Source organism: Entelurus aequoreus, linkage group LG02, assembly GCF_033978785.1.
Source record: "Entelurus aequoreus isolate RoL-2023_Sb linkage group LG02, RoL_Eaeq_v1.1, whole genome shotgun sequence".
NCBI lineage: Eukaryota > Metazoa > Chordata > Actinopteri > Syngnathiformes > Syngnathidae > Entelurus > Entelurus aequoreus.
This window is the reverse complement of record NC_084732.1, coordinates 62,631,758-62,650,858: the sequence shown is the minus strand read 5'-3', so window position 1 is coordinate 62,650,858 and position 19,101 is coordinate 62,631,758. Positions and strand designations below refer to the sequence as shown.

General features: G+C 41.0%; 1 protein-coding gene across 1 annotated transcript in view; it reads right to left on the bottom strand.

The window, feature by feature from the left end:
* The window catches only part of tp53bp1 (tumor protein p53 binding protein, 1), a 116,421-nt gene that overhangs the window by 80,891 nt on the left and 16,429 nt on the right, over positions 1 to 19,101 (bottom strand).

Below are 19,101 nucleotides of genomic sequence, written 5' to 3'. Positions count from 1 at the left end.
TCACATATTTGTATTTGTTTTTACAATAATTACTTTGTAAATATTGGACCAAAATTGGAAGAAAGGATTCCAGACCCAGTTTCAATTGAGGACTATAATGATACCATAGAGCGAAATCCCAACTCCATGTTCCTCAGTAATGTGACACAGGAGGAAATAGTTTCATCGTGAAAATATGCAAATCTAAGACTTCAACTGATTGTAATGGAATTGATACGGAAACGATAAAAAAGGTTATTGAAGAGATCTCAGGACCATTAATTTATATTAGTAACCTATCATTTCAAACAGGTACATTTCCAAACAAAATGAAAATAGCTAAATTTGCACCAATTTATTAGACTGGAGACCTGTTTCTTTACTTCCACAATTTTCTAAAATCATTGAAAAACTGTTCAATAACAGATTAGAGTGTTTCACAAACAAAAATAGAATACTCGAAGAGAACCGATATATGGATACAGAGCTAATGTTTCAACTTCAATGGCTTTAATTGAAATTACAGAAGAAATTACCAATGCAATAGATAGTAAAAATTGTGCGGCAGTGGTTTTTATGGATATAACTAGGGCTGCAACAACTAATCGATTAAATCGATTATAAAAATAGTTGGCAATTAATTTAGTCATCGATTCGTTGGATCTATGCTATGCGCATGCGCAGAGGCTACTTTTTAATTTTTTTTAATTTGTTTTATAAACCTTTATTTATAAACTGCAACATTTACAAATAGCTGAGAAACAATAATCAAAATAAGTATGGTGCCAGTATGGTGCCAGTATACTGTTTTTTTTTCAATAAAATACTGGAAAGGATAGAAATGTAGTTTGTCTCTTTTATCCGATAATTAATCGAAGTAATAATCGGCAGATTAATCGATTATCAAATTAGTTGATAGTTGCAGCCCTAGTTCTAACTAAATAATTTGACACAATTAATCACAATATTTTAATCAAAAAACTAGAACGATATGGCATCAGAGGGTTAGTCTTAAACTGGATAAAAAGTTATCTAACGAACAGGAAACAATACGTGAAGCTAAGCGAACACACTTCTACAACGCAAGATTTTTAGATTTGAGAAACACCTTGCGGTGCAGCTTGAACACATCATCAGTAAAGAACCGAGGTTCATTGGGTGTTTCGGGTCTTTGATCTCTATACACCCTCGCCTGGGCGACCCAACCGGGGCTGATCAGGCCCCGGCTTGTGTCCAAGCATCGAACTACTCCATCCGTCTCCCCTCTTGATCCACAACCACCTTGAGGCTTTCTCAGCAGCCTCACTGATATTGCTGGTGGCTTTTCTCTCCAGCAACCCTCTGATTCCAAGAAGTCTGAATGCTTGATGCACAGATTTCCCTAGAAAGCCCCTGTAGCCCACTTCTATAGGCTCACAGCGGGTCCTCCAGCCGCTCTCTCTGCATGTCTCGACCAGCTCAAGGTATTTGGCCTTTTTTCGCTCATGGGCCTCCTCCATCCGGTCTTCCCAGGGGACTGTAAGTTCCAGCAGCCCAACATGCTTCGTTGAGTCAGAAATTAAGACAAGGTCTGGCCTCAGCGATGTCCTTGCTATGCGCTCTGGAAACTTCAGCTGTCTGCCGAGATCCACCTGAACTGCCAGTCACGGGCTGTGGCTAGCAGTCCGGTTGGGGCCTTATGTCCAGCCTGTGGTTTGTCCCCTGCCTTTACGAAGGAGATGTTATGCCTGACTGGGAGATGGTGTTTGCTCTGCTGGATTCCAGTGCCAATGGTGTCTGCTACTGCCTTCAGCACCTGGTCGTGGCGCCATGTGTACCTCCCCTCTCCCAGGGCTTTAGGGCAGCAGCTCAGGATGTGCTCCAGGGAACCCCGTGCCTTGCACAGTGGACATTCAGGTGTTTCTACTAGCCCCAAGCAATGAAGATTAGATGGACTTGGGAGGACATCATACACTGACTGGTTCAGGAATTTGAGTCTTGCTGGTTCTGACTTCCAAAGTTCAGTCCAGGTGATCTTCCGGGTAGATGCGTGGTCCCAATTTGTCCAGGCTCCTTGCTGGTGCATGGCCACTGTCTTGCTCCAGCGTTCCTCCTCAACCTCTGCACGGATCTCTCCCTGCACCATCAGCAGTCTCTCTTGACCTTGGGCTTTGTCGTAGCGTGGTCTTGTATGGCTACCCAGCCCAGCTCGTCCGACTGCCACAGCACCTACTAAGACGCCATGTCTCAGCCTTGCTTCTGCCTGGTCAACGGCTTCCTGTGCCTTCCACTTCCTCCCAGTTCTGACCTTGATGACAGCAGAGGAGACTCTGGTGTGAGATGAGTCTCTGTAAAGTAACACCTCCCTGGCTCTGGTGACTTTAAACTCTTCAGTCAATCCGGTGAAGGGAAGTTGCAGCTTGTTTGTGTTCCCATACAGGGCGATGCTGCTTAGGCTCTTCGGCAAGCCCAGCCACCTACGCAGGTGCTGGCTGATGTTGCGTTCGAAGCCCTCCACAATGGTTACTGGGACTTCGTAGATGAGCAGCGGCCAAAGGATTATCGGCAGGATGCCATGCTGGTATATCCAAGCCTTGAACTTCCCAGGGAGGCCCGACTTGTCCACTGCTGATAGCCAGGTCTTCAGCTCCACATGGGCTGACTGCACTGCTGCCTTGTCCTTCAGGGTGCTGTCAAAAATCTTCCCCAGACTCTTCACAGGCTTCTCTGACACTGATGGTATGGGGACTCCATCCAGGCTGAAGCGGTATTTGTCCTCCACTCTACCCTTCCTCAAAACCAGGGACCTGGACTTGGCTGGCTTGAACATCATTCTCGCCCATGTGACGATCCTTTCCAGTCCGCGGAGGAGACACCGACACCCTGTCACTGATGTTGTTGTGACAGTCAGATCATCCATGAAGGCTCGGATCGGAGGTTGGCGAATGCCGGAACTGGACTTCGGACCCCTGCATTCCACTTCTGCTGCCTTGACCAGCATGTTCATCGCTAGGGAAAACAGTGCCACTGATATGGTGCACCCTGTGATGATGCCCTTCTCCAGGCGGTGCCATGCAGATGTTATTGCTCCAGAGGTGAATCTCAGACTGAAACTACTGTAGTAGTCTCGTATGAGTTCAGTGATCTTCTCTGGAACATGATGTGTCGTCAAGGCTGTTGTCACGAGCTTGTGTGGAATGCATCCATAGGCATTGGCAAGGTCAAGCCAAAGGACAGCCAGGTCTCCTTGATTTTCCCTTGCCTCCCGGATCAGCTGGGTAACCACTCCTGTGTGTTCCAAGCAGCCTGGCATGCCTGGGACTCCTCCCTTCTGCACTGTGGTGTCGATATAGGAATTCCTCAAAGGGTACTCTGTCAACCTGTTGGCAAGAATCTTGAAAAAAATCTTGCCTTCCACGCTGAGCAAGGAGATGGTGCGGAACTGCGTGATGTCACTTGCATTCTCCTCCTTTGGTATCAAGACACCCTCTGCATGGCGCCACTGCTTGGCTACTTTCCCCCTCCGCCATACTTCCCTGATGAGTCTCCACAGCCTCTCCAGGAGTCTCGGGCAAAGCTTGTAGACTTTGTATGGCACTCCACTCGGGCCTGGGGCTGCGCTGGTCCTTGCGGCTCGGACAGTGTCCCTGACTTCTGCCAAGGTGGGCTCTTTGATGTTAAACTGGAAGGAGGGTTCTGATGGTGTGGGTAGCCCTCTGCAGGGGGGCAGATCTTCTTCTCTCCTACTGTCGCTGTATGTGTTACTGAGGTGCTGATTGATCTCCTCTTCAGAGCAGACAAGGGTACCGCTCCGCTTCTGCCCCAGCAGCTGTTTCGTAAATCCAAAAGGGTTTGCTATGAAGGCAGTGCACTTGCGCGCCCTCTCTCTGCCCCTTCTCCTATGTCCCTCAGCACGTCGGAGAGAGATGAGCTTCTGCTTCAAGATGTCCCTGAGCTCTGACAGGGCTGGTCTTTCCTCCTCACTCGCCCTCTTATACTGATGTTTTAAGGCCTTCAGTTCTTTCCTGAGCTGGGCGATCTTGGTCTCCCACCGGTTTGGCCTGGCGATGTTCTGAGCCTTGGGTTGTTTGATGCCAAATCTCTCAGCACCCATGCTGATGATCAGTGTGCTCATCAGCTGCAGTCGCCGATCAACTTCCCCTCTGCATGCTGCATCAAGGGTAGCATCAACATCCTTGTCAAACTGTCGCCATTCAGATTCCTTGTTTGCAGCAGGCCATAAGACCCAGCGCTGTTCAGATGGTTTGCCGGGTACAGCATGTTGAGCTTGGAGGTTCTGGACACTGTGGGTTGACTCCGGTTCCTGCTCCTCCTCCGTCTCACCAGGGTCAGTACTAGGCACTGGCTCTGTGCGTTGCTCAGCTTGTTTTCTCCTTATGCAGCCCATCCTGGTCTGGTGGATCCTCAGGCCTCTCAAGTTCTTACAGACCTTGCCACAAAAACAAGTTGCTGTCGTTGTCGATAATCCGTCGCGTATGTCTGGTACCAAAAGATCCGTCAGTTTAAGGCGCTCATCCTCCCCCCCTCTCGGGCACCCCTGGTGGTATCTTTCTTTAGGACTTTCTGTAAATATATCCTGTGGTGTACTTCAGGGATCAATACTAGGACCTAAATTATTCAATCTCTATATAAATGCCATTTGTAAAGTTACAAAAGATTTAAAGTTAGTATTATTTGCGGATGATACAACAGCGTTTTGTTCAGGAGAGAACACACAGAAGATAATACAAATAATAACAGAAGAAATTAACAAATTAAAAAGATGGTTTGACAAAAACAGACTGTCGTTGAATCTCAGTAAAACTAAAAGAATGCTATTTGGTAACAGTAGAAGAGAAAGTCAAACACAAATACAAATAGACGGAATAGAAATTGAAAGAGTAAATGAAACCAAATTTCTAGGTATAATGATTGATGATAAATTGAACTACAAATCTCATGTAAAAAATATACAACATAAAGTAGCAAGAAACACGTCAATAATGAATAAAGCAAAACATGTTGTAGACCAAAATTCAGTTCATATTCTCTACTGCTCGCTAGTGTTACCATATCTGAGTTATTGTGTAGAAATATGGAGAAATAACTACAAAATACACTTCATTCATTAACGGTGTTACAAAAAAGATCAGTTAGAATAATACATAATGTTGGATAGAGAGAACATACAAACCCTTTATTTATTGAATCAAAGATACTGAAATTCCACGACATAGTGAATTTGCAAACAGCTAAAATTATACACAAAGCAAACTATAACCTGCTACCAGGGGTGTAACGGTACACAAAAATTTCGGTTCGGTACGTACCTCGGTTTAGAGGTCACGGTTCGGTTAATTTTCGGTACAGTAAGAAAACAAAATATATATTTTTTGGTTATTTATTTACCAAATTTGTAAACAATGGCATAACATACAGTACATATACACACAGGTTCCATTGCCAGGGTTAATGTGGTCAACATATATAAAATAAAAACTAAATAAAATAAGGCTCAGAATGGTTTCTTAACTCTCTCGCTCAAGTTTGCGGATGACACCACCCTCATCGGGCTCATCTCGAATGGCGATGAGTCCGCCTACAGGAGAGAGGTGGACCGGCTGACGTCCTGGTGCAGCCTCAACAACCTGGAGCTGAACACCCAGAAAACAGTGGAGTTGATCATGGACTTCAGGAAAGTCACAGCCCCACCATCCCCCCTCACCCTGATTGACTCTCCCACCCCCGTCCCCATTGTGGACTCCTTCCGTTTCTTGGGCACCACCATCACCCAGGACCTCAAGTGGGAGCTGACCATCAGCTCCCTCATCAAGAAGGCCCAGCAGAGGATGTACTTCCTGCGGCAGCTGAGGAAACTTAAGGTGCCGACCGAGATGCTGGTGCAGTTTTACTCAGCCATCATAGAGTCCATCCTGACCTCCTCCATCACAGTGTGGTTCCCCGGCGCCACAGTCCAGGATAAGAATAAACTGCAGCGCATCATACCTGCTGAGAAGGTGATTGGCTGCAAGCTCCCATCCCTCCATGACTTGTTCTCCTCCAGGACCAGGAGGCGTGTGGGTCGGATCACAGCTGACTCTTCTCACCCTGGACACAAACTATTCTCCCCTCTCCCCTCAGGCAGGAGACTACGCTCCATCCAGACCCACTCCTCCCGCCACCTGAACAGTTTTTTCCCCTCGGCCATCAGGCAAATGAACAATAACTCCTAACAGCAGCTCCTTGAATTCCTTCTAAGTCTATCTGATAGCTCAGTTACAGCTGTTTTTATTACCAAATATGTGTTATATGTGTTTTATATTGCACGATTGCACCAAGAAAAATTCCTAGTTTGTGAACCCGTTCTCAAACAATGGCAATAAAACTATTCTGATTCTGATTCTGATTCTAACAAAAAAATTTCCATATATAAAGTGCTTTTTTTGATTGATTGATTGAGACTTTTATTAGTAGATTGCACAGTACAGTACATATTCCGTACAATTGACCACTAAATGGTAACACCCCAATAAGTTTTTCAACTTGTTTAAGTCGGGGTCCACGTTAATCAACATTAAACTGCCTCAAGTTGTTGCTCAGATTAAATAAAATGACAAAACTTTTCTTCTACATATAGAAAGTGCAACATTAAACAGTTTTAAGTCAACTCAGCCTCAGATTAACTTTTCTTTTCCTCTCCCCAGCCTGGCTAACTTGGCAGTAAGAGAATATATGGGCTCATTGTTCTTCCACCATAGAAGTGGTTTCAAATTCTAGTTTTTAATGCAATATGGACTTATATCTGCTGCTATAAAAACATTTGTTATTGCTTTAGCCCTGCCTAACTTGCCGAGGAGAGGCTGCTTGAATGCGGTGGTGACGCTTCAAATGGGTTAGCATGTTTTATGAGAGTAGCTGATGTGTGTGTGTGGCCCTTTAATATGTGACAGCATGTGAGGTGAGTGTGTGGGCGAGCGAGGTGAGGGAGCAGTAGCTTGAGTGCGGGGAGTGGCTAGTGTTTTGTTGGATTGGCTGTGTGCAAGACCTCAATAAAGCCACGATTTGCAACTAATCTCCGGACTCGTCATTTACCCTGGAGTCCGGAGCTTTGGAGACCCACTGCCGGGTAGAATGAAGGGTGTTGCCCCCGAGAATACATCGCCCCCGAGAATACATCGGCCCTGTAGGAGTGTCTCTCCTGCGCTCCTCAACTGCGGTCTGGGAGCCGGAAGCAGGATAGGTGCAACACATGTTTGACGTGTTGTCAGAAGCAGCGGCTGAACAATGTCGGCAAACCTCCGTCCTCCATCGTTGTATTGCGCAGCCAAAGTGTTCCCAAACGGGAGATCTTAACGAGGCAGGAGGGTCTTCCACCTCTGGCTTTTACATGTTGTCCTAGCCCGGTCGCTGCTAGCATGTGTACTCGTTCGGTACACCTCCGAACCGAACCGAAACCCCCGTACCGAAACGGTTCAATACAAATACACGTACCGTTACACCCCTACCTGCTACCCAAGAATATACAACAATTCTTCTCAAAAAAAGAGGAGAAATATAATCTTAGAGAAAAATGCAATTTAAAACATTTGTATTGCACGTACAACACTTAAGACTTTCAGTATATCTGTATGTGGAATTAAAGTATAGAATGGATTAAGCAAAGCAATCAAACAATGTACTAATATGATCCACTTCAAGAAACTCTACAACCTATCGCCACGTCCGCTTTTACTCCATACAAACAGCTTAATATATGCGGCTTTCACACACACATGAGTGAATGCAAGGCATACTTGATCAACAGCCATACAGGTCACACTGAGGGTGGCCGTATATAAACAACTTTAACACTGTTACAAATATGCGCCACACTGTGAACCCACACCAAACAAGAATGAATGACAAACACATTTCGGGAGAACATCCGCACCGTAACACAACATAAACACAACAGAACAAATACCCAGAACCCCTTGCAGCACTAACTCTTCCGGGACGCTACAAAATACACCCCCGCTACCACCAAATACCGCCCCCCCCCAACCCCGCCCACCTCTACCCCCCCCCCCCATCTCCCGAATTCGGAGGTCTCAAGGTTGGCAAGTATGCTAACAAGCAAGACATCATAGCGGAGCCGGGGTCGAGTTTCTTAACATGGAGATATTCTCACTACTTTTCTTTTGTCGAGCACAAAGAAAAGAACATTTTAGTTAAAGGTAAGTTGTGTCTTGGATCAAAGATCCTATCTACTGCCCAAAATAGCAGTTCAAATCTGCTGAAACAGCTACAAAAGCAACATGCTTCGACGAAGCTAGTAAAGAGAAACAGCAAATGGCACGAAAACATTTTCCAAGTTCCTGGACACAGTGGACAGTGAGGACATAAAAATGGAAAGCGAGCTAAAGAAGACACTCCAAACTCTGTCTCTGCTCATCATTCATCACTGAAGGTACACACATTCTGTCAATTCTCTTATAAACTCTTTCATTCTAGACTTCTAGAGTGTTTGATTATCACATTACTCTAAATGTATTGACTATAAAGTTCACAAACATAAAGAGGGATCCTAGTGGGCCAGGCCAATCTTTCTTTATCTCTAAACTAAAACTGGGGAAATGCGTAGAGTGTTCTGTGCTTCAGTACAGTGTTGATCTCATAAAGACATGAATTTATTTCATAATTCCTTGAGAGAAAAAAATGCCTGGTTAGGCGTGTGTATAGCAGTATGTGTGCTGTATATAGTGACATGACATATAATCATGTCATGTATGCCTTCCTTGGGTGAAGCCAGGTTTACAGCTATGTTGTTATTATGCTGTTTGTTACTTATGTATGTTATGTTGCAGCTATTTAAAATACTTTTGTCAATTTGTTCTGGCCTGAAATAAATTGGCCGTTTGAAACATATCTTTGTCTTTGTGTGTTGTATGTAGACCACATGGCTTAGCAAAGTTCAGTGATGCAAATGCATGTCAAGTTTATCAACAGATTGTATTATTCTCCAGTGCAATAACAGTACTGAAATGAAGGCTAAAAGGGCATTAATGGGACCCTTAAAAAAAAAGAAAAAAATAAGTAACTAAATAGTTACTTTTCACAGTAACGCATTACTTTTTGGTGTAAGTAACTGAGTTAGGAACTGAGTTACTTTTGAATTAAAGTAACTAGTAAATGTAACTAGTTACTGGTTTTCAGTAACTAACCCAACACTGCTCTCTACTTATCACTATTTTTTTTATTTTTCTAATACTAAATATTGGTATCATGTGTATATAGTGTATCTGCTGATGTATTTATGTTGTAGTTGTAAAAAAATTCATAAAAATAAACAGAGGCCGATATCGAAATGCGTCAAAATGCCAAATAGCTGCACCGATAATAAGATGATGCCTAATTTGTGGTATCTCTAAATGAATGCAAACTCAGCCACCTGCAACAAACTCTTGTAGGCAAGCAGATTCCAACTCTCTTTTTGTAAATATTATATTATACAATACCTAACAAGCCAGCAGCAGCCCTTAACCAAACATAGCTTGTGCCGCAGCACTAGCCACAACAACAACAACACAGTACTTAAGTTAAGTTAAGTTAAAAGTAAGTTAAGTTAAGTTAAAGTTAAAGTTAAGTTAAAGTACCAATGATTGTCACACACACACTAGGTGTGGTGAAATTTGTCCTCTGCATTTGACCCATCCCCTTGATCACCCCCTGGGAGGTGAGGGGAGCAGTGGGCAGCAGCGGTGCCGCGCCCGGGAATCATTTTTGGTGATTTAACCCCCAATTCCAGCCCTTGATGCTGCAGGGTTTCCCACACATTCATTTATTTGTGGCGGCCCGCCACAAAAGAATTACGTCCGCCACAAATTTTTAAAAAAATAATAATAAAAAATTTTAAAAAATTAAAACATTTAAAAAAAAAGTTTTTTGTTTTTTTTTGTCCTCTCCAGCTTCTCAGGCAAATCATATAGTTGATGTAGATGCCCATATCGGCTGTTCAGATTTACTTTACAAAAGAGAAGTGTAGGATACTTCTCTTGTTGCCTTATTTGTATTTGACTTTATTAAATGTATTTATATTAAAAACACAACATGTGTATATAACAAAGGGTGCAAAGTCTGCAGGCAGTAGGAAACACATGGTTAAGTGTAGGGAGTAAAACTGATGGCAGTCTAAAGTTCAAGATTTTTGGAGCTCTTTGTTCAGTGGATCAGATGTTTGATGAAGCTCTGTGTCTATCTACCACCACTACTGTTTTCTGTTTATTTGTTACTGACTGTGGCAGGACACCTCTGCCTCTGTTTCACTTTATGTTGCTGGTAAATAATATGGTTGTAGTAGTAGGCTAAAGTTAAATTATTTAGTATGCACTAATTAAAGGGGCAGAGCTTTGAGACATTTTAGCTTTTATATTTTATAAGATATATTTTTTGTAAGAACCACAATTAATAAATATATTTCAGTGAATAACTTATTGTTCAAATCTGTATATAAATATGTACATAAAGTGTTGTAATTATATTGTGAAATGGATGTATGGACGTTTAAAACATAACTGATATTATTAATTAGTAAGTATAAATTTTTTGAGCCTTTTTAGAGAAAATCAAATCATTGTAGTAAATTATGCAAATTACTCGATGATGTCATGGTGACCACGCCCATAGCAACGCCCCCACCGCCACAGGTATCTTGGCAGTTTATGGGAAACACTGTGCTGAGTGCCAAGCAGGGAGGTAATGGGTCCCATTCTTATAGTCTTTGGTATGACTCGGCTGGGGTTTGAACTCACAACCTACCGATCTCAGGGCGGACACTCTAGCCACTAGGCCACTGAGTACTTTCTCATCATGCACCAATCACGGCAAGCAAGGTGCATTCACAAACCCTGGAATTGTGTTCATCAACATTACAACACAAGCAAGTCGTTTTTTCATCATCGTCAATATGCAAAATTGTCCATGATTCATGTGCAGGTCGTTTTTTTTTTAATTCTAAAAACTGTTACATATGCTTAAAACAAATGTGTGTTATTAGTATCATAATCTCAAATGTTTCCTGTAAATCAGGGATATCCAAAGTGCGGCCCGGGGGCCAGTTTCGGCCCGCCGCTTGTTTTCTATTGGCCCTCGGCAGGTCGTAAAAATTGAATGAGTTCATTATTATCGAGACGTTATCAGTAATGCTGTCAAATGATACCCTTTTAAAATCAGATTAATTACACTTTTGAAGTCGGATTAATCATGATTAATCACAACTATTACTCGCTTGCATGATTTCATTTAACTTCAAATTTAAAGGCCTACTGAAACCCACTACTACCGACCACGCAGTCTGATAGTTTATACATCAATGATGAAATCTTAACATTGCAACACATGCCAATACGGCCGGGTTAACATATAAAGTGCCATTTTAAATTTCCCGCTAAACTTCCGGTTGAAAACTCCTTTGGATGATGAAGTATGCGCGTGACGTAGCCATTGAAACAGAGGTATGGATCCCCCATTGAAGCCAATACAAAATAGCTCTGTTTTCATCTCATTATTCCACAGTATTCTGGACATCTGTGTTGGTGAATCTGTTAAAATTTGTTGATTGCATTATGGAGAAAGAAGCTGAGCAAGCAAAGAAGAAAGTTGTCGGTGCGAAGCGGAGTATTTTGCGAGGGAAGACAGCAACACAACACAGCCGGTGTTTCATTTTTTACATTCCCGAAAGATGCAGTCAAGATCGAAAAACTCGGACAACAGAGACTCTTACCAGGAGGACTTTGACTTCGATACACACACGCCTGTAGAGAACTGGGACAACACAGACTCTTACCAGGATTACTTTGATTTGGATACACAGACGCAGACGCGGTACCGTGAGTACGCAGCTGCGCTTCCAAACATTTGATCGCTTGCCCGTACGTGTGTGTCACGTAGGTAATTTTGGGTAAATATATAAGCTTTATGAACCTTGGGTTAGGTGAACGGTCCTTTGGGCTGAGTGATTGTGTGTGTTGTGCAGGTGTTTGAATTGTATTGGCGGGTTATATGGACGGGAGCTAGGAGCTAGCATAACAAACACTTAGGTGTTTTTATGCGGGATTAATTTGTGGCATATTAAATATAAGCCTGGTTGTGTTGTGGCTAATAGAGTATATATATGTCCTGTGTTTATTTACTGTTGTAGTCATTCCCAGCTGAATATCAGGTCCCACCCGCGCGCTTCCAAACATTTGATCGCTTGCCCGTACGTGCGTGTCATGTACGTAACTTTGGGTAAATATATAAGCTTTATGAACCTTGTGTTAGGTGAACGGTCCTTTGGGCTGGTTGTGTTGTGGCTAATAGAGTATATGTATGTCTTGTGTTTATTTACTGTTGTAGTCATTCCCAGCTGAATATCAGGTCCCACCCGCCTCTCACAGCATCTTCCCTATCTGAATCGCTTCCACTCCCGACTAGTCCTTCACTTGCACTTTCCTCATCCACAAATCTTTCATCCCCGCTCAAATTAATGGGGAAATCGTCGCTTTCTCGGTCCGAATCGCTCTCACTTCTGGCCGCCATCACTGTAAACAATAGGGAACTTTGCGGGAATGTTCAACTGACAACGTCACGCTACTTCCGGTAGGGGCAAGGCTTTTTTTTGTCAGATACCAAAAGTTGCGATCTTTATCGTCGTTGTTCTCTACTAAATCCTTTCAGCAAAAATATGGCAATATCGCGAAATGATCAAGTATGACACATAGAATAGATCGGCTATCCCCGTTTAAATAAAAAAAATTCATTTCAGTAGGCCTTTAAATTCAATTAAAAAGGCCTCAATATTTGGTCACAAATGTAATTTAATTGTTAGAGTCCGTTTACGGTAAAGGAGCAAAATATGTGTGATTAATCTGCGTATTTACATGATTAATGCAATATTTTTTGTGATTGATCGCATGAAGTAACTCGTTATTTTTGACAGTCCTCGTTGTTAGATGACACTTATTTTCTTTGTCACCTACAACACAAAGCTAACAGGGATGTTCTGTTCAGCTAGCTTAGCATATATTGACATACACTGGTTGGCTTTTAGCATCTTTAGCGAACAAAATTAGTCAAAAATGGCCCCCGCAGCCTTCCATTGTACTGAATGTGGCCCTCGCCGGTTAAAGTTTGGACACCCCTGCTGTAAATGAATGCTTTTTACCTGAGATTTTTTGGTTTATTTGATTTCTATGAGCATCAACAGGCTGTGTTTTCTTAGCACTATCACTCCCATTAGTTAAAAACTAGGCTGCATGTTTGGAGAGGTGTTCTGCACACTTCCACACCTCATCTTTCACTGTGGGGGTAATCAGGGGTGTCGCAGCAAATTGTCTATGGCAATTGTGTGCCTTGACTCAAAGGTTAGGAAACACTGGTGTAAACAACATAGCTGAGTGGTTGTTGCTTAAAAGTGTGTCAGTATAAGTCAAACACTACAATAGGTAGCTAGGTAGATTTGATCAAAATATGTAGCATTGTGGTGATTTCAATTTGAAAATTGTACTGCAAAATATTTAGAAGTATCAATAAAATGTCAAATCAAACAGTCTAAAAGGGGTCATTATGATTTTTTTCCTACATTTATAACACATCCTTGTAGTCCACATAACATGTAATGGTCAGGCTTTGGTAAACATTTTGCATAGTTTTTGTTTTACAGACCATGTTCAAGCCGCTTTCTGAATGCCTTTTCAGAGTGTGCCATTTTTTGACCGGTCATATTTACATGCCGAAGTGCCGGAGTACTTCTCCAGGCCAAGACACCTTCCACTGAGTCTCCACAGGGTCAGCCATGTTGCAGTTTTGACTAGCTTCCATATAGGGTCTATTTACAGTTATAAGATTAGAACTAGACCTGAAACGATTCCTCGAGTAACTTCAGTAATTCGATTACAAAATAAATTTGAACAATTTTCGCTGCCTCGAGGTGTCGGAAAATTGTTTTTATTTTATTTATTTATAATTATTATTGACCAAAATGATCAAGGTTATCATTATTAACGCAGTATTTTTAAATGTGCTCAACATTTTCAAAAAGTACTCATACTGAAATTGGTAATCAAGTTTTATAAAAACACAAAAATTAAACCGTTTTATTTGGAAAAAAAAACATTCAAAATTATTTCCTTTATAGAAGAAACATTATTGTGGATAAGGAGACTGTTTCATGTACCTCAAGGAGAAGTTGAATGTGCATATGAAAGCAACACAAGTACGTAGTAAACAAAATAATAGCAAACATTAAAAAAATAAATGTGAATATTGTGCTAGATGGCACCTTAGGGATATAAGAGATAAACAATTAAAACAAAGTAAGAATTCTGCAAGATGGCACATGATGGCCATAAGACGTAACTGCACTTTTTGTCCATATAGAAAAAAATTGTGTTCATATACTGTATGAGATTTAGTCTAACACACAGGGCTGCACGATTATTCATCATGTTAAGTAAAACAGTGTTGGGGTGGGGTGTGAACACATCATGTAATTTGTCAGTTCTAATAAAAAGGCTATAGATAAACGTAATCCTTATAGTTAAAGACAAATGTTTGTGTTTTTGTTCATTAATTGTATTAACGTGTCAGCTTTTTTTCATTACATAATGCGTTTCTATTTTTAAAATTTTGATAGAGAGAGGTATTTTTGTAAGCTATGTACATTTTGTCTACACAAGACATGTGCTAAATGTATGCAGGCCTCGAATTTGTAAATATTTTTTCTTCAAGGCAAGTGTTGCCTTAAAGGAGGGCTCATATTTTTGGGCACCAAGGCAAGCGTATGAGATCTAGGGCTGCCAATTATGGCCAAAGTAATAATTAAGATTATTGTTATCAATATTGAAATCATGATTACTGATTGTTAGGTAAAGCAGTGTTGGGTTGTGAACGTAATACCATCATGTCATTTGTAATGTCTAATAAAAAGATTATAGATAAATGTTATCCATATAATTAAAGACATATATCAGTTTTTTTTAATTATCTAATAAAACCAACCTGTCAGCTTGTTGTCATTACATGATGCCTTTATCTCTATTCTTACATTTTGATGAAGGGAGTTTTTTTAATTATTTATCTAAGTTATGTACATTTATATGTACATGTAGATGCTGTTTCGGGACAGATCAATTAAGAGTTTGAGCAGAAATACGTTGTATAGGAATTAACTACACACAATAACACATTTGCAACGTGCTATGTCACATGAATGGTTTTTGAAGTACGGGTAATACCTTTGTAAAATGAAAAAAAAACAAGGAATGTAAAAAAAAACCTGGTTTTAACTTTTTGATATTAAAATAAAACACAAAGCAGTGTGGCTAATGATGGTTAAGTCAAATAAACACACTTTGTTCTTCTCCAACACCTCCTATCAGTACACAGTGTGGCCAACAAAAATAAAGATGAATGATACCTCACACACCGAATGCACCTTCTTCACAGCCTGCATTCAGTTCGATGAGATGACAAAACATTTGAACTAGTATTGATGTTCTTTGAACACTGATACAGTTTGCAGTTAAATAATACACAAGTGAACATCCTGGTAAACAAACTAAAGACTTTATAAACAAGTTGTGACAACGTTCATGACAAATCACCTGCTGCATGTTTCCTCACATCATTAACTCTCAGTCACAGCAGCTGATGAACGCTATATTGAGAAAATAAAAGCAACATCAAATAGTTTTCTCCTTCGCTGTATACTTTTAGTGTGGGGACAAGTGCATCTGTCTCTAATATTGTCCACACTTGTCTCCATCTAATAGCAGTGCACTCTTAAACACACGGCGGGAAGTGAGTGAAAATGACGTTAAAACAAGCGCTTGGCTCCGTTTACTCCGTGTCGTTGGTCCGTCATGAATATCAAGCCAAACGATGCTAGCGCGCAAGCGCCTGACTTCGTGTTGCCAAAAATGCAATAATAAATTACGTATTTTCGGTTATTTAAAAGTTAATAACTTTCTGGGATTTTATCGCAAATTATCATTATACCGTTTACTGTTACATCCCTCGTCCATTAACAAATACAAAGTCAAGTGCGGTCACGGCATGTTCTTGCTGGCGATGTTGGTCAATTTTTAGGGCATGACGGCAAATGACGAGGGCAGTCGCAGCAGTTGCCGCGGTTGCCGTGGTTAAATTTGAGCCCGGTGTATGTACACGTACATACAATATCGGGACAGATCTATTAAGAGTTTGAGCAGAAAATTGTCGTATAGGAATTAACTATACACCATAAAACATTAACATGCTATGTCACATGAGTGTTTTTTTAAGTAATACTTTGACATGAAAGACCTACAAATAAAAACATGGTGTTTATTTGTTTTGACATCAATATGAAACCTAAGCAAATTGGCTAATGAAGATGTTGTTGATGTTGTTCTTCCCCAACAACACCATGTGATTCAGTGCAACAGTTTGGCCAAAAAAATTTACAGAAGTGATACCTCTCACATCTAATACACAATATTCATACTTCAGTGTGTTGATACCTCACAGCCTGTGTTCAATTCGGTGAGATGACAAAACATTATAGCTAGTATTGATATGACGACGAGTGAGCATCCCTGTAAACAAACTAAAGACTTTATAAACAAGTTGGGGAAACATTCCCTACACATCGCCTGCTGCATGTTTCCTCACGACATTAACTCTCAGTCACAGCAAGTGAGAGGACACTGTGTTGAGAAAATGAAAGCAACATCAAATACTTTTCTCCGCCACTGTATACTTGTAGTGTGGGACAAATGCGTCTGTCTCCAATATTGTCCACACTTGTCGACATTGAACAGCAGTGCGTTCTTAAACGCACGCCGAGACTCTACTCTACAGAAGTGAAGCGAGGGAAATAAAGTGAAACAAAGCATTTGGCTCCGATTACTCTGAGGTAAAATCTGGAGTAAGCTCCCTGTAGTTGTTTTGCATCATGTTTTGTCGAGCAAAAGGGCGCTGGTGCACATGCAGCGACTTTTGTTACCAGCATGTAAGCAGTGTTGCCTAAAATGCATTAATCAATGACGGTTTTTAGATCATTAAAAATGTAAACGGTATTACTAACCATCTGGAATATTACCGCGGTTTATCATTATACCATTTACCATGAGATCCCTACAAGAGACAAATAAATAATAAATGAAGGAATATAGATTAATTAATTTAAAAATGGCAACAGCGGAGGATTTTAGCATGCATGTGTATATATGAGCCAGTCTGCTCCAAAACAAGAGGATAGAGAAAAATAAATAACTTATTGAGTACAACTGCAAAGTTCTTCGGGTAATCCACTATCATATATGGAGAAAACAACCACTGATGTAACTAGGGCAAATTCGGTCCCAAATACATATTCCAAATGCTTTATAAATATGTCCGACATGCCTCCATGGTTTAATTTAAAATTTTCAGGACTTATGGGGATCCCAAATACACAGAAACAGGTGCCAATAGGTAAGAAAAGTTGGTTTGCACAATGAGACACCTATCATAAAAGCCAAAATGTTATGTGTGCAAGCTGTATACTGAAACAAATTAGAGTTGTACTTTTGTAAATCGGCTAAAAGCAATCCAAAAATAAAGAGAGATGTGCTGTCTATCATTCGTAATCCCTAGATAAGACATGACACAATGTTTTTATGCATTCCATATCGTAAATAAATAAATACATAAAAAGTCTGCTAACAACGTACCGTAGTCAAGGGGGGCTCTCTATTTCCCACAAATCCCTCTAAATAACCATCCAAAATCGGCCAACAATACTCTTTATTACATATTGTGACCTGAATATTAATCAATTAATAGCAATGTTGTTATTTTAAGCGCTAATGCAGACAAACTATTTATTAGCGACGCAATGGTACAAACAGCCAAGTAGCCTTCTGCTGCTTTTACTGTGAGCTGGCAGCGATGTCCTGCTCCTCCCGCATCATCGCGTCTCGTCAAAGTTATTCTAGATTATAAATTTTATCTCTCATCTGGATAATAAGATGATTTAGCCATGAATGTAGTTAATCTGTGACATTCAATTCATACCCACAGATGGAGACAAACACACACAGCCGAAGACAGTGTCTGCATGCAGGGAGACGTTTCCTTGTTAATACTTTTTGTGTGCATCATGATTAAGTGTCCATCTAAACGGGAAGATATGGACATCCTATCAGTTGGCATCAAACTAAGAGCAAACATTGTACAGTAAGCTATGGTTTTATTATGTTTGTAGTTTGTATTTCTTGTTTAGCACTTAGCAATACTGCTACATGATGCTTAGTGTTTCACTAAAGCTGGATATGTTTAGCAGAACACCTAAAACTTGTAGCTCATCCTCCTTATATTCAGCATCAACAATGTAAGGTTCTGGACCATAATTTTGCCCAAAGTAATCGTTGTTGGCTTTCACAAAGTCTGCACGATTTGCATTGTTTTTGGTGGGGAAGGGATCTGCAGGTCCTACCTCTACGTCACGCGATCATGTGACATGCTTCTTCATTATCCATCAAAATGGCTCTGGAATTTCAGTAAGATTTATACTATTTTGATCATATCTATTTATTCGCAAACTTTGAAATAGTCTTTAGTCATAAATCCAACATATATGATAATAGCATAGAGGCAACTTTTTTCCCACTCTACTGGTACTTTAAGAAAGACTTGTGCCTGTACGAAATATTTTTTTTCCACTATAGTCGGGACTCGAGACCTTACCTGCCTTGTGGTTAGAGTGTCCGCCCTGAGATTGGTAGGTCGTGAGTTCAAACCCCGGCCCAGTCATACCAAAGACTATTTAAAAAAAAAGGGACCCATTACCTCCCTACTTGGCACTCAGCATCAAGGGTTGGAATTGGGTGTTAAATCACCAAAATGATTCCCGAGCGCGGCCACCTTGCTGGTCACTTGCTCCCCTCACCTCCCAGGGGGTGGAAAAAGGGTATGGGTCAAATGCAGAGGGTAATTTCACCACACCTAGTGTGTGTGTGACTATCAGTGGTACTTTAACTTTTAACTTGAACTTTACCCCGGCAGCTATTTTAGATAAAAGTAGAATACAGAAGAAAACTAAAAAATCTAAATATAAATATTTACACATTGAGGAAAACCGTGTCAACAAAAAATCCTTTA